The sequence below is a fragment of the Rattus norvegicus genome, chromosome 19 (assembly GCF_021556685.1).
Source record: "Rattus norvegicus strain SHRSP/BbbUtx chromosome 19, alternate assembly SHRSP_T2T, whole genome shotgun sequence".
In the NCBI taxonomy this organism is placed as follows: domain Eukaryota; kingdom Metazoa; phylum Chordata; class Mammalia; order Rodentia; family Muridae; genus Rattus; species Rattus norvegicus.
In genome coordinates, this window is record NC_141552.1 from 71078994 (window position 1) to 71096271 (window position 17278).

Sequence of the window (17278 nt, forward strand, 5' to 3'; positions counted from 1 at the left end):
TGGATCAGTGGTTAAGAATTCATACTCCTCTTTCTGATGACCCTTGCTGGGTTTCTAGCACCTATAGTAGGTAGCTCACTTCTGTCTGTAACTCTAGCTATATAACAACCTGATGCCTCTTAACTTCCACAGATGGGTGCCTGTACACATCCATACACACACACACACACACACACACACACACACACACACACACACACACACCACAAAACAAAAAACAAAAAATAACTAAAAATGTAAGAAAAATAAATAAATGTCAGAAAGCTAAATTCAAATGACTACTATCTAAGAATCAGGTAGGTTTGACCATTACAAAATTCAGTGGATAAATGAAGAAAAAGTGCACAAGAATGTTTATGAGCAGTGTGTGAAAGAAAAGGGCTAATATCCTTAATATAAAAATATTCAGAGGGAAATTGAAAGGAGAGCCAGACATAGGAAGGGGAGGAGTCCAAGGCAATACAGAAATGAGAGCTCCCTTCCAAAGTATAGACTGTAAACAACCAGGAAATTGGGGGAAAATGTCAGTTTACCAGGATTCAAAGAAATGCAAATTAAGGCAAGATATTTTTCATCTGTCAGAATTCTCAAAATAGATTATATTCTCTTTCTAAAGGGGAAGCAAACTTTCACAGAATAATGTCAGATCCCTGGGAAAATAGTGTTTTTCTCATCTGCTGATGAGTTTGAATTGCTTTCTATAGAACTATTTCATAATGTGTACTCTCAAAGCCCTACCGTGCTTATACATTTTGACTAAATAATTCATTTTTGATGAATTTAACTTCATTCCCATAGATTTGGGCAATTGATTCATATTTATTTCAGTATAAAGAGTAAAGCAAATGGCTGATAATTCAGAACTGATAAAGAAGTTATGACCTATCTATGTACTAATGCACCCATGAGAAATGATGTCTTACAAAACTGTTTAACCAAGCAGCAGAGACAGCTCAGTCTACAAACCTGTACTGTGCTTGCTGCAAAGCTGTAAAAGGCCCACGTGGTGGTGCTTGCTGGCAATCCAAGCTCTGGGGAGGAAGAGATAGGCAGATTACTGGGGCTCACTGGCCAGACTACCCAGCCCAAGGTGAGCTCAAGGTCGCCTACTTTCCAGAGTGAAGCATTTTTGTTTCCTGTAGTGGATCGACTTCCAGGCATGTTGACATAGATATACAGAACCAATCCTGGTGTGACAGTTGTGCTGGTGGATCAACTATTCACACAGTCCTCATCTATTCTGCATGGCTTAGGAATATCAGAGAAAACTAAGAGAGCCAAGTCTTCATAAGAATGTCAATAGCCTTTTTTTTTTTTTTTACCTGCCATAAAACCACGATTCTTCAGAAGCTGCATAACTTCAACTGCTCTGTCATAGAAGGGCTTCCAGGTAGCTCTCACATGGATGCAGTCTACCTACACAGGGTTATTAACGTGTAAACACATACCGAAATTACAGAGCAGTTTCAGTGCAGCCTGAGAAGATGATCGGGGAAGTTTTCCTTTTCTTGCACCACTCGAAAAGTCATTTACTCTTTTTAACGACAGAACAATCTGTGTATTTTTGCAGTCACAGTAAATAGCATTGGAAAGCAAGGAGATTACATCAATAGAAGCACAGTATGCTAATGCAAAATTAATGAGCAAGATGGCAGTCTCCTCTCTGGGCAAATAGTGCTTTGTAATAGAGTACGCCCTCTCCATTAAGTCTCATTTCAGGAGCCAGAGAATATGAGTATTGTGTAGGAGTGTGGGCTCAGTGCTGAGGGAGTGACTAGGGAAGATCACTCTGATTGATGGGCAGCAGGAGTGAATAGATGTGTCCTGAAAGGGATGCCTGACTCTCTTTTAACTTACTCCCTAATTGTCTCAGGTCAACGGTGTGGTTGATAGGTTGCAACTGATTTGTATTTAGCGAGATAAAAGTAAACAACTCCGTAAGACAAAAAGATATATCTGTAAGTGAGAAACCACTGTGAATCCCACTCTGAATTTGATGTGTATCCAATGACCACTGGGGCCAGCAGCATGTGTATACGTCTAGCCTGGCTCACTGTAGAAATTAAGCTTCAGATTTTTCTGCCCAGTGTAGAGATCTCTACCTCTTGATTAAAAACAAAGCTAAACAAGCACGAAAGGGCAACGGTTAGTGTTCAGACACAGTGTGTTGGATTCTAGAACTGCAAGAAGGCAGAAAATCAGTGAACTACAGACTCTGCTCAAGTTGCACATCAGTCATGTGTGGCCTCAGAGTAAGTCATAAGTGACGATGGGAATGAGTGCTGCTCCCGTTTGGATATTGTCTTTTCCAAATACTTGTTGAAATGTAACTGCCATTGGCATACTGCTGAGATTCAGAACCATTAAGGACAGTAGGAATGGTGTTCTCACAAATGGGTAATGACATCATCAAGTGGGCTCATCTGAAAGGCTCTCTTCTTTTATATCCCAGCCTTTCCCCATGAAAGAACCTGGCAAGGATGCCTTGCCAAAAGGTAATACCTTGATCTTCGATGTTCCAGACTCCTGACCTGTGAGAGAATAAGTCTACTTCTATGTAAATTACCCAGTCTCCAGCATTCTGTTATAGCATGGTGGAGACAAGCAAGTAGAAAACTGTGATGTGTCCTCCATTCAGACTTGATATATCTCAGAACGTGCTGCTTGGTGGGGCTTGCTCTCATGACCACCCAATCCTCTTTAACAGAGTTCTTTTAATAGACTAGTGAGTTTATAGAGAAAAATACTGGGCATTGTTAGGAAATGTGCTCAAGAAGCCTTAAAATGTGCTTCCCCCCAAACCTTCATATGGCAATTGTAGGAAACAAAACCCCAGCATGAATGTGCACATGCAACAGACAGATAATGTATGACAGCATTGTTTGCAGAACAGTCAGATTTGTGCAATGGAGTCTCTTGGTGGCTGGTTGTAGAGTGAGAGGGGACATTAGTCAGCAAGGGGTATCCTTGCCTATCGAGGGTATAGACATAGTCATGTGCCCATTTTTCTTTAATAAGGGTGAGTCCGTGAATATGTTGTTTACTCTAAAACTAAATTATTGTATGACCTCCGAGTTTAAATGTCCTTGAAGTATAAGATAGATAATTCACATAAAAACATGAATGTGAGAGTTGAGAAGACAGCTCAGTCAGTAAAGTGCTTGTCCTGCAAACACAAGGACCTGAGACTGATCTCCAGAAGTCACAGGAAGAGGTGGGTATAGTGGTGCACACTTGTAAGGACATGGATATCTGGAGCTCACTGGCCAGCCAGTCTAGCATAGTCAACAAGCTCTACAACAATGAGAAACCCTGCTTCACAAAATCAAGATGGATGACTTCTGAGAACTGATACTCAAAAGCTGATTTCTGGCCTTCACACATATGCATGCACAGGTATATAAATATTTACACAAAGGCATGCATTCATATGAACATGCATAGACACACACACACACACACACACACACACACACACGCACCTATACATACATATCACAAAATTAATAAGACTACCACAATCAATTCTAGGCATAGTTTCTATAAGATTTCATTGCTCTCTAATCATCTTTTGCCTTCATATACTGATAAACAGAAAATAGTTGTAACCTGAGAAATTACCAGTCTATTGTTTCAAGACCTCATATGTTATGCAAAGTGTTAATATCAAGCTGAAATGCAATTTTATTGGGTGCCACATACAGCTAAAGGACCATTTCTCTGGCAGTGAAGGTGGTATGCTTAAAGTTGCATAAACAGGCATGGGGGTGTGGCTCAGTTGATAGAATGCTCACCTAGCATTCAGGAAGCAGCAGGACTTTTGCCTGGTACTCAGATCTCTTCTACTTCTTCCAACTGAAAGAATGTTTTCCCCCAGGTTAGACACCCCAGAACAAGGTGCTTCCTCCTCTCTCAAATCCAGTGTTCTCCCTCAGAGATTCCTCTGAGAGTCTTTAAACTATGTGTGAAGAGACTGCTCTGGAAAGACAAAGACTCAATCAGTAGAGACAAGAAAAAAAAATCTGGGGTTAAAGTGATGGATAGCTTGGTGGTCTGACAAGAAACTGAGAAGCAGTTTGCGCAGAGGTGAGAGAGGATGAAAAGGAAACAGTGGTCAATCTTCAGACCACAATGGGAGGAAAAAGGAGGAAGAGCAGAGGCGAGAAAAGATAGAACCCAGTTAGCGGGACAGAAGTCAAAACCATTAGAAGAAAGCAAATGGGCAAATGCTACCAAGAGTAAACCAGAAACTCCGATTCTTCTGGATCTGGTCTTCATGGATCAATTATCTTGTCAGAAGTTGACTCTAGGTCATCAGATGTAGGGAGGCGTACACCCAAGGGAGTGATGACACTCTGTAGCAGAGCATAAATGGTTTCTTATTTTCAAACTGCAGTTTGTGTATGTTACATAGGCACAATATATAACGAAGCACTTTTCTTACCAAATATTGAATGTGACAATGTAGTTACCCTGATATAAAGTCATAGTGTATCCAATGAGTATTACACTGAAGCTATAAATGTGCTATGAGGACTTGGTTCTTTTGACTGTTTTGTTCTCTGAGACCAGGTCTGGTCTTGAATTCCTGAGCCTCTTGCCTCCGTCCCTGTTCTGGAGCCATAGGTGAGCATACCATATCCTGCTGTGTGCTTTCATAACGATTCCTGAGTTTCCATGTAGGTTGAAGTATGCATGTATCACTGGGAGAGGTGGCCATGGGCTGTCACATGTTGTCAGACAGCAAAACTGTTGACTATTTCATTTCCACACATACTGGACATTTCCTTATACCAGATAGTTTCTCACCATGATATTTTGCAGAAGTGGCAAATTTGTTCACTGCAGGGTTCTCACTAACACGTTACAGGATACCACAGACCAGAAGTCAGGAGCTTCATCTTGCACCTGAGTTTGTTTCCTACCTCTTGTTACCTGGCCTATAAATCTCATCATTGTGACTAAGTCATTTACTTTGTTTTATATGGATAAAAATGCTGTTGTCACAAGAAGCCTGAAGTGATGGGTGGTTTAATTTGAGGAGTTCCATAAAGCATTTTTCAGAAGAAAAAACCGAAAAGCTCCCCTCATTGATTTTGCTGCAAAGACCTGCCACAGTGGAGCAGCCAGTGCTATGCCTGAGTCTCTGTGATAGACTGCAACCCTCAAACCATGAGCCAAACTCTTCTTCCCTTCAGTGGCTTCCTGTCAAGTGCCAGGTCACAGCACTGAGAAAGTAACTAAAACACAGCTATCGCACCTAATAGAATGCCTGACACCAATCAGTATTTACTTTCTTTTCTGCCCCAAACTGGCATTCCTTATAAAGTCACGTAGAAGCTGAGGGCAGTAGCATCGTCATCACTGTCTCTCTGACTCTTGCTGAAAATCCCCTCCTTAGCTTCTTTGCCTGTGTGGTTTTCGGGGCTTTGGTTCCTTCTGATAGGCAATCCCTCTGCCAGGGTAGCCTGGGCCCATGCAAATGCTCAGGGTCCTGTGATCAGAAGGGCCATGATTTGGTCTCATGTTCTGCTGCTGTCATGATGACAGTCTTGATTGGTTTTGGAATGAGCTTTTGTTTCTTACTTCCTTCCTTCTTACTCTGAGAAAACACCTGATAAGAGCAGCTTATAGAAGGAAGTGTTTACTTCGGCTCACAGGCTGAGGGGACAGTTCAACATGGTTGCAGGAGCATTGAGGGAGCTGGTCACATGACACCCATAGTCAGGAAGCAGAGAGATGAAGGTTGGTGCTAAGCTCACGTTCTCCTTTTGGGTGATTCTAGATCCTGCCAAGGTGAGATGGTTGGGATCCATCGCATCTTCGAAGTTTTCCCTGGGCAGGGAAAGTATGGAGGGAAGTCAGGATGAGTCTAAGTGTCTTCTTCCTCTACTTTGTGTTGCATATTTGGATTCTCAAAATATACATATTCTCATATCCTTCCACACAAACCAAATAATACAGCTGCCAAAGAACCGAGATATTTTGGGACACATTTGTTTTTCTTACATTTTGTTGATGTCTAAACACAGTCCTTTCAAAGTGAGCATTTGCTAGTTGAAGTTAATTTATTCACGGCTTTACATTGATTCTCTTCATGGTGTTTATGACATAAGAAGCTGAAGCTCAATTTTCAACATCTAAAAGCAAAGCTCAGGTTCCTGCAGAGTCCAGGTGGGAGACTGAGACAAGGTTCCCGATCGGGAAGACTTTAATAAGCGTGTGCTGTATTTGGTCCAAATGGACCCAGCCTCCTAGGAAGTTTCTCAGTGGCACAGATATATAAATACTAGGAATCTGTGTTTAAGAAGTCTATTTTACCCAATGCAGCCCCACAATTTGGGAATGTACCTGGAAACCTATACTAAGGGATAGTTATCCGAGACAGGGCTCAAACTAAGACCCTTGGACTGACTGATTTACAGGGATGGCATGGGTCATGTTGGCATTTAAACAATAGTGTCAGGAAATAAAAAAAGATACCTTTGTTCTGGAAAAGTTTTCAAAGACTTTCAATAGCAAGAAAAAGGCATCAAGATAACAGTGCACAAGGGGCCTCCTCCTGACATGTTTGTAGCCTCCTTGTGTCTGAGTGGCAGTATTCTGCTGAGACCCACGGGGCTGCCTTGCAGGAAGAGAGAGGAGTGAAGTTTTTTTGGTTTTACCGAACCAGGACTAAAGCTGATCACCTTGATAATGGAGCTGGATATGAGTCAAAGGAAAAAGAAGCCATAAAAGATTTTGTTTTATTTTTCCTTTCAATTTCTTTTCAGAATGAAGAGGTAAAGGGACGTTCCCTGGGGAAGTCTGCTCTGGGATACAAGTCAGAGCAGAACAACCGAAACCCCAGCATCACAGTCTTTGCTTCTGTGGTTTAGGATTTTTTGAGCATGGGTCCAAAAGATGTTTGTATAAGTGCTGGAAATTTTAATTAAGTGGCATGAAACCTGCTGCAATGTATCCGGTGCCATTTTCCTGTCTGGTGTTGTCATTAGTAATTAAAATCTATTAAACTCCCATGTGGGACTTGAGTCCTTTCAGGAGAGAAATGAAAATTGTTCTTAGATATGGTGCTTAATTGGAAGATAAAAGTAGTTTTCTTCAGGGAAGGAAAACTATTTGGAATTAAGTGAGAGCCAGGGAGTGGATATTAGCATAAAAATTCAGGGAAATGGGGACCAGTGGTTAAAGTTGATTCCTTGAAAATTGTCTTCCTCCCTCCCCCCCCCCCACACACACACACAGAGAGAGAGAGAGAGAGAGAGAGAGAGAGAGAGAGAGAGAGAGAGAGAGGGAGATCATTTCTAATTTAAAAGGGGGGGGTGAGGGAGTGGAGTTTTACTTTGGAATCCTGACAAACCAACAGGAGGCTGGGAACTGGTTTGGAAAATGGAGAGAAAGTTAGTTGTGTTGCTAGGCAACAGATTTCTGAGCTGAGCTCTCCCTTCCTAAGGACTGGTGTGATGCTTGGGTTCTGCAAATACTCACTATTTATTTACCAATTCCTTGTGAATTAGAATGACTGTTCTCAGAGTGAGACTCCCTAAGCCAGAGGGAGAACAATGTAGCCAATTAGAACATGATTAGGAAGCCAGAACTTGGGTGCATAACAAGTATTTGCGGCACTGAAAAAAGTGGCCACTAAATGGCACTTGGACAGAAGTGCATTGCATTTTCCAGTATTATTCCTTATTAAAACTTCTAATCCTAGAGAGTCACAGATGACCAATAAAAAATGTACTGTAACAATGAAAATGTCTCACTGAAGACAAACAGCTCTGAGGCTGGCTGGGGTGAGGGAAAGCAAAAGGTCACCCGGGACTAAATAACTTGATGTATGTGCAAGGTTATGACCTACGTTAAAGGTCATGATGTGTGTGCAAGGGCACACCCGTGTTAAAGGATGAGATGTATGGGGTTGTACTCCACAGGAGACTGTCCTTCCGTGCTGTTCCTTCACACACACAAGGTGGGGCACTGCCTGTTTTGGGGTGCAGGTTCCAACTCTCCAGTGAGGGGTCAGGAGGGGTACAATGAGACTCCAGGTGATGGTTGTACAGGAGCTGCCTGAAGTTATATCCTGTGGCCCTTGAGGTGAGGCCCCCCTGGGGATCTCTCCCCACACAGAGCTCCTTCCTCAGTTCTCTCTACTGAGTTGGAGGAGGGGAGAGGTACTTCCAGCACTCGAGAGAAAGGGGGGATTTGGTTAATCCACAGGAGGGAGAGAACCAGCTTTGAGAAAGGACTCTTTGATCAATGGGATGAAGAGGAATCTTCCAGCCCACCCCACATCCGAGCCGCTTTGTAAGAAGAAAAGGAAGCAAAATCAGGGCACAGCTGTTGTTATTTAAAAACAAAACCGAAGAGAAAGAAGAAAAGGACGAGGAAAATTGCAAATATCTTCTGGATTGCGTAGAGGAAGGAGGGAGAGCGGAGTCTCTGTCAGAGCTTGCCTCAGAGCTGGGGGACAAAGTCCATGCTGCTATTCCGGGTGCCTATGGTTTATTCTAGAAGAGACGAGGAGACTGTGTTACACAGCTGTTCTCGTGCCTGTGGGAGATGTGTCTGTCAGATGCGAGGATGGAAACCGGCTTCGTCGCATGCCTGCTGTGTGCGGGCTCTCCCCTCCATGTTCCTGCTATTAATTCTTCTTAAAGTTTTAATTACAAATGTGAACTCAACGCATTATGTCATAGATATGTCTTCATGGCTACATGTTCTTGACATCTCTCTCTTTTATTTTAAATCTATTTTAAAATTAGCATATAAAGCATTCATTATGGCCTTTTCATACATAATTTTTGCTGACCTTTCTCCCTTTTCTTTGCCCTGTCCCTCCATGTCCTTGTACATGACACACTCTCTGGAGTAGCCTCCTTTTGCTTTTATGTCACACGTGTCCTCTTGCCTGCCTGTATTTCCTCACCTCCCCCTTCCTCTTCTTTGGTCTTTTCCAATGTGGCAGCCTCTACCTGCACGTACCTCCACTTAGATAGATCAGGATCTGCGCATGAGAGAGAACCTGTGTTATTTGAAATTTTTGGTTCCAGAGACCTGTTCAGTATAATATTTTCTGGAGCCATATGTTCTCTTGCAAATTTCACTTTTCTTTCCATCAGAATAAAAATCCCATTCTGCATGTATGCCTTCTTCTACTCACAGTCATCAGATGATGGACATCTGTCCGGTTCTGTTCCCTGCTGTACTGTGAACAGTATGGCACTAAACATGGGCGCACAGGTATCTCTGTGATAGGATGCAGAGTCCCTTGGGAATTTCCTGAGAGTGGAAGAGCTGGATCTTATAGTACTTCTATTTTTTAATTTTCTGAGGAACCTCCACACTGGTTTCCATAGTGGCCATCCTGCTTCCTTCCACCAGCACTGAGCAAGGAGATTCTCCTTTCCCACATCCTTGCCAGCATCCGTTATCATCTGTTTCCTGGTGACATGGGGTCTCCATTATAAACAGAACCATATCCCTAGAAATTCATAATGTATGATGCTACCGAGAAGCATCTGAAGGGCTGTCAGGCAGGTAGGCTCAGGGCTGCGAGCAGCTCAACTCACACGCTCAAGCACAGCACCATCCCAGTGACTCAGTTTCTTCTGGTGACTCTTCCTAGAAGTGTTTTCGCTTCTTGTTGCTTTCCTGTTCCGGGTGTTAATGTGAGCAAACAGGCGTGTGTCCTGCTTCTCCTGAGCTCCTCTGAAGCACAGTGCAGGTGGGCAGGGCTTTCTGCATGGGCTTTCTGTGCTTTCCCTGAGAATGACAAAGGCTTACGGTACAATAATGCCTAGTGGTTAAAATACCGCTGGCATTTCCCCTTGGGCTTGTCGTTTTGTGTGTATTCACTCGTGTGTTCATGTGTGAGTGTGCATGCATGTAGGTGTATATGCAAGGGTGTGAACGCATACTTTAGTTAAAGTTTCTATTTCTATAATGAACATCATGACCAAAGCAACTTTGGTAGAAAATGTTCATTTCCCTCATATTTCCACATTATAGACCATCACCGAAGGAAGTCAGATCACAGGAACTCGAGCAGAGCAGGGACATGGAGATAGGGCTAATTCAGAGGCCACAGAAGGGTGCTACTTGCTGGCTTGCGCTCCAGAGCTTGCTAATCATGATTTATTATAGAACCAGAACAGTAACCCAGGGGTGGCACCACCCACCATGGGCTGAGTCCTTCCACATCAATCACTAATTAAGAAAATGCCCTACAGGTTTGCCTACAGCCCAATCTTATGGAAGCATTTTCTTCACTGAAGCTTCCGTTTCTTAAGATGATTTTTAGTTTGTGTCAAGTTGTTATAAAATTAGCCTGGACGTTGTGTGAATGTGAGTGTTCAAGTGTGTGAGTATGTGTGTGAATGAATGTGCGTGAGTGTTCATGTGCGGCTTCATGTGTCTGAGCGTGTATGTGAGTAAGTATTCCATTTGTGATTATGTTATATGACCTGTCCAGTGGGTCCAGTTATTCAGGGTTCTGAAGAGGCCTTCTACCTGTGTATCAATGGGGGTGAAGAGAAGAAGGAGACCAAGCAAAAGTTCTGTTATCAAGGTCTCGTTTATTGGGGTGAACGTTACAGCTTTTAAGGCTTTCAGGTAGGGGGAGTGTCCTTTGTGAAACACAAAGGATGGATGGAGGAGGGCATTCCAGCAGTGATAGCAGAAGGTGGAGAGGTCATGCAATGGAGACACCGGAGATGTCTGGTGTTTGCTCAGACTGAAACATCCTGTGAAAGTTATCTTTCTGTGCCGTAAATTCATGGGAGAGGCTTTTGTCCAACAATCTCAAGGCATTGTGGTAGTCATTTCAAAGTTGAACATCTGTGGCCATGCAGCCTAGAGTCACATAGCCACTTTGAGCCATACAGTCACAAAGCGGCCAGGCCCAAATCCAATATGGCTCCCTACAGTTATATGTATATTCATGCATGTGATTCTATGAGTATGTGACTGTTTGTGTGTCTCTGTGTGTTTCTAGCTGTGTGTTTCTGACTGCCTATGTACACAGGAAGATAGAAGTCAGTCTGAAGTGTCCTTCCTTGGGTTCTGTCCATCTAATGTTTTGAGAAAGGGCCTCTTACTGGCTTGAAGCTCACCATCTAGATCAGGCTGGGTGACCTTTGAGCCTCAGAGATATTCCTGTCTCTACCTCCCCAGTGCTCTAGAATGACTACCACATGCCACCATGGATAGCTTTTTCGCATGGCTTCTAGGTATCAATTTCTGGTTCTCAAGCAAGGGTGCAGCAGGCACTTCGCTGACTGAACCATCTCTCCAGACCTTCTTATGCTCTTTCCTGTGAACGTTGTGACCTCAATTCTTCAAACTTTTAATGAACTTTCAAAGTTCTCCAGTTAAATTGTACAATATTTGGAATTCCCCTTCTACTCTGCCACTTAGACGAGGGGAGTATGTTCGCATGGCTGCACACCTGTCTAGTGAAACGCATGAGTGAGACTGTCACCCTGGAAGGCTCTTGGTGATAAGGCCTTGCCATTGCTAATTGCTGCCTGCCCTTCTGGGATCTGAGCTGGAGCTTCTTAGAATACATCCAAATACCTGGAAGGCTGCGCTTGCCAGAAGGACACAGGTCCCAGCTGCCAGTCAGAGAAATTTGCAGGGTAGGAATGAGGAGTGCAGCGGGGAACAGCCTCCTTGATTAGCACCCCTGTGACTCCAGACTGGAAGCACTCCTTAGCCTGATTCCAAGATAGTCCCTGGGGATCAGGGACCTTCTTTGACACAGAAGATGTAGACAGAGTCCAGATTCCACAGGAAATCCCATGGGCAGCACCAGGGCTCGGCTCTGTTGACTCTTAGCTGGGACTCCTGGCCAAGATGGCCAGCTTTTCCCCTAGGACCTATCGGTTGCCTTCAAATGGTTTTCTACTCTGCCTTGTGGAGCTTCACCTGTCAGGACACTGCTGTGAAAGCATCAATCACCCAGGGCCCTCAGCTCTTTATCTCCACTGAGCATCGCTGGCTGCAAGGACCTCTGGTTCATAACCAGATGTATCGATCAGAGCTGTCTGGGGGCTGGTCCTAATGGATACACTGAATAGAGTTAGCCATTAAGCACGGAGCTAAATAGTTCATTTTCCTCCATGAGACAGAATAAGATCACTTGGAGGAACATTTGGTATTGAAGTCACAATAGCTAAAATGCCACGGAGCTTTAAAAAAATTAAGTTTTCAGAATTGATTATAATATTTCTAAAGAGATTCTTTACCTTTTCACAAAATCAAACTTTGCACTTGGACTTGTCAGGCATCGGCTTTTAGAGAAACCTGTTTTTATGGCTCTGTGTGATTAATGGAAAGAGTCCTTTTCTTCACTGTAGTAAAAACCAGGCTGTCTTACAGTGCCCTTCGAAACAGAAATCAAGAGATGATTTGAGCAGAATATTAACGCTGCTCTTTTAGACTTCTGGGTTTTATCCTATTTTAATAAACTAATTTAAAGCTGATCTCTCTAAAACACAATCTACATTTGTGGAAATGTGAGTGTTTATCACAGGGTTCGATGGTGATCTCCTGACACTCCTTATTCAGGGAAAGCAGAGGGAAGGCAGGCAGCAACCATATTCTTTTGTGCACTGTGTGTGCTTGAATGAGCCAGATGGATGCGTGATTAGATGAATTTGGGCTTCTCAGTCATTTTATTGCAGCTATTGTTACACTTTAGAATTCACGGGGCATAATTTTTAATTCAAGAGCAGAGTGGATCTCATCTTTGGGATGGCTTCTCAGTATCCACTGATGAGATCTTTTAGAAATAAGGCCATGCTCCCAGAAAACAACAAGGCTTCTTTTTCTATGCATTGGTTTGATTTAACCCCACCCAACGGGAAATCTTAACACTTCTGTTAATTAGGGTGTTTCCCAGCAGCTCTGAGGCCCCAAAGCTCAGCAGGCATCAGAATTACTTTAATACCTTCCCCTTTAAAATCTCTTGTGAGCCAGGAGCCTGGGCTGCACTGCAGAAGTTCATCAGTTTACTTCAGTTTAACACTGTTCCTGTCCATTATTTCCCACTCTTTTGTGCAAGAGTCGTTCTTCTTCATCATTCCCTTTTCTCACAATATTTTGATCTCTCTCACACACTACAAAAATCTCTACCACACTCTGTTGTGTGAGCTTTGCACCATGGCTTCCAGATAGCAGACCTTCAACCTCACTTCTATATAGTTAAGCTTGGGTATAAGAGAGGGTGCATGCAAATGAATGGAAACAAAGTGGTAACAGAAGAAGAGAAAGGACCAGAGAATTGGAGGTGTGGCATGGAAGTTGAAATTGAAAGTTGGGAAGAGGAAGAGGTTCATTAGGAACAGAAGAAGGATGTCATAGTGCAACTCAAGGGCCAAGACAGTTAGGTGGGTAAAGACACCAAGCTAACAAACCTGATGACCTGAATTGAATCTCTGAGACTTACATGGTGGAATGAGAGAACTGGCTCCTACAAGTTGTCCTTCTGACCTCCTTACCCATGGTACTACACACGTGCACGCACACACACACACACACACACACACACACACAAAGTAAAAGAAAGAACAAGAGAAAGAAGAAGCATGAGGAGGAGGAGGGGAGGGGGAGGAGGAGGAGAACGAGAAGGAGGAGGAAGAGAAGGAGAAGGAGGAGGAAGAGAAGGAGAAGGAGGAGGAAGAGAAGGAGAAGGAGGAGGAGGAAGGAAGGAAGGAAGGAAGGAAGGAAGGAAGGAAGGAAGGAAGGAAGGAAGAGCAGTTGTGCTTTAGCTAAGGGGGAAACTAGGTTTCTGAGGATACAGATTGCTCTAAAGATCTTCTCTGACTCACAGAATTATCCCAATAAACTTCAGCTGACCGACACCTTCACCTTACAATGTAGCAGTTATGAAGAATGTGTCTACAGGAAGTTGAATGTGACTGGCCCAAGGCCAGACAGCCAGTAAGGAAGGGATCCAGGAACTGAACAGAAGGAAGTTGATCCTGGCAGCCATGGTCACCACCATTGTGCTCTACATTTACACCAGAGCCATTCTTTTTCCCCTGACAGCTCTCTTCCCCTGGGCCAATCCCCTGGAAATCCCCAGTGCTTACCACCATGGGCATCAATGTTCTTTTTAAATCATTCTTCTTGGGGGTCCTTGGGTGATATTATATCATTTTTGATATTTCAAGGACTCCTTAGGAATCACATATAAAATGAAAATGTGAGATGTAGCTTAGAGTGTCTGCTCAGCATGTGGGGTGGACCTCAATTTCATCCTCAGAACCATAGAAACTGAATGTGGTACCCAATTCATTTAATCCCTACATTCTGGAGGTCGAGGCAGGAAGATCAGAAGTTCAACTCATCTTTGGCTACATCAAGAGTTCCAGGGCCAGCATAGCATACATGAGATGCCATCTCAAAAGTGAAGAGACATGCAGATTTCCATTCTTAATTCCCCGGGAGGGGAGAATTTTAATGTTCTAAGAGGTGTCTTGAGATCTAGTGACACTCAGTCACTGTGCTTTTGGCATCTATGACCCTCTTGCCCTTGGTGGCCCTATTTCTATTGGAGAGGGACTGCACTTTGTTTTCCTGCATTGCTGGACTTTTCTGCTAAAGATTCCCTTCATGACGAATCTTCACCCTTGATAGTCAAAAATGTCTACTCATTAGCTCTACACCCAGAGATTGTGCTGTTACTTTTAGAGAGCATCTTGACAATCATCAGCTGATTAACAAATCACCCATGCTTTTAAATACAGAAACAAGAATTTTACGTATGTGTTATGCTTGAACTATTTTATTTGCACCTTTCTTAATTAGGGTAATTACTAAAATATGTGCAAGGCCATGATATTCTAAAGATGAGGAACTACTTATAAGGGGAAAACTTGTACTAAAAAACATGATAGGGTGGGAGTGGAGTATTTCAGTGGAAGCATGTGCTTAGCATCTATGGAAACTTGAGTTGGGTTTCCAGAACCAAAGTAAATATACAAATACACAAGATCGAGGTGGGCTGTGTTTATACCAAATGAGTGCTGTGCAGTCTAATACATATCACTAGACTTGAACAGATTAACAATCGTCTTCTGATTAACACATCACCCATACGATGACATTCCTTCTTTAACTTTTAAAAAACTTTTATTTACCAATCTCTTGACTCCCAGTATGTACTGCAGCTTGTGAACTTCCTAGCAACTCAAGCAAACAAACAAAGTCAATGCCATGACTCTTCATGATAAAGCAGTGCCTAGGAGTTTGACTAAGACCCAAGAGAATTTGGGCACGCCATAGCACCGGAATGAAGCTATGATGGTAATTTCACAGTGACCAATCATGGAGCTCATCTGATGTCACTTGGACCTCCTCTGTGTAACTCCTCAGTATGGTGGCCAAACCATTGACATAAATGTAATCTATAGAAACGTCAGTTCTCCAGTGGTGACAGGTGCACTTAAAGAGTGTAGACTATAAGATAGGGGTGAGAAAACTGTTACTTAAATGTAAACCTTTTTAATATTTGCAGCTGATTGCCAGGGGGAAAGAAAAATATGTTGTGGCATGTCAAAATTAAACAAAATTCAAATCTCCGTGTTCATAAATCTCATCAAATTGCATTATATTTATTTTCAAGGGACCTAAAGGATTTTGGACTGGGTCAGCAAATTCGGCCATTCTGACAGAAACCATAGATTCCATAAGCCCTAAGTCTAGATTCTCTGGTCCTTACAGAGCTTCCCCCTCATTCTGATTAGTGAGAAGGGATGGACTTCAATCCTGCCTTTCTTGGCTGACCTTTGCTTGAGAACATGGAGGTAACAGGTAACATGTTAAAGGTGACGGTCCCTGACAGACATGTTAGAGAGCAGGAGTTATTTCTGTTTCAATGTAGAAATCTGTTTTGAAACTGGCGGCTGAGCGGTGTGTTGTGTCGGGACAGTCCTTCATGCTGGAACACAGAGAGCTTCATGGCATGAGTTCCATGTGTATGATAGCTGCAGGCACACATATACATGGAAGGAAAAGAGCTGTTACACCAGTGGGATCAGCCAGCAGACATTGTCCTCCATTGTCTACTTGGTATCTACTTTCTCCTCTGGCAGTCATTTCTGATGGACAGGTGGGGAGCCAACACTATAGGTTTAAGGGCAATATATGTGGAAAAACAAAACTAGTTGATAGTCATTAATTAGATCTTTTTCTACAAATGACTTGTCTGATGTGGTTGGATTTTACTTACAGAATAATTTCCCAGCTTAAAAGTCCATTGTTTTATGCAAACAGCTGGTGAATGACTAGTTTATAGCTGAAGAGAATTTTGACTTCATCATTACATATCTGGTGTCTGAAATTTCACAGGGACAGGAGAGTGTAGAAATGACTCAATTAGCAACAAGCATCTCTATAACTCTTATCACAATAACAAACTTCACACAGTCTGGCATCTACATATGTGTGTTCCTTGAGGTGCAAAATGTAAACATCACTAACTAGGCTGTGTTTGGTTCATTGGAGTAAGCTTGTAGCAGTCTCCCAAGCATAGATGTCAGTGTGATAACAAAAATCTCAAAAAAATGTTCTTTCGATTTTTTAAAAAATATATTAGGATATAAAACTTGGGTAGGGTAGTTACCCACTAAGGTTCTGAAAGTCCAGAGAAGGCTGTGCTGGTTTTGGCTGTCAATCTGTGTTTAAAGATGCCACTGATAATTCATAGCCAGAAAATGCCTGCCTGACTTGTGGACCCCTGGTGCTAATCGGATCTGCTGGTTCCTGTAAAGTCCCTGCCTGACATCAGTTTGGCAGTAGATGACACTGAAGCTCTGAAGACTGTAGTAGTAACTTAAAAATAGCCTGTCTGGTATCTTTCCATTTTAGTACTAGGCAACAATTTTGAGTTTTAAAGGTGGAATTCAGCTCTTTTATGGTCTCTATATAACCTTTCACCGGGAGGCAAGCTTTTAAAGAATGAGGCCAAGTTCCGTCCTTGAAAGACATCCAGTCTTCTAGAAAAGCCAGTTAGAATTCGACTACTCTAAATAGGTGGACTGGCCCAGAAGCTTCAGCACAAACAATTCTAGGATTCTTGTTCCCTAAGAATGGACTTGTTTCATACCTGTGATAGAAGAAACTGTCTCTGCAATAAAAGCCTTCATCTCCTGAATGGGAGATTGGTCTTTTGGATGAGAAGCCCATATTTGGAATGAAGAGCCCATCTTTGGAAGCCAAGTTAGGAATATAAGACAGAGATCCAGTGGCCAGCTGCCTGGGGACTCTGGCTGCT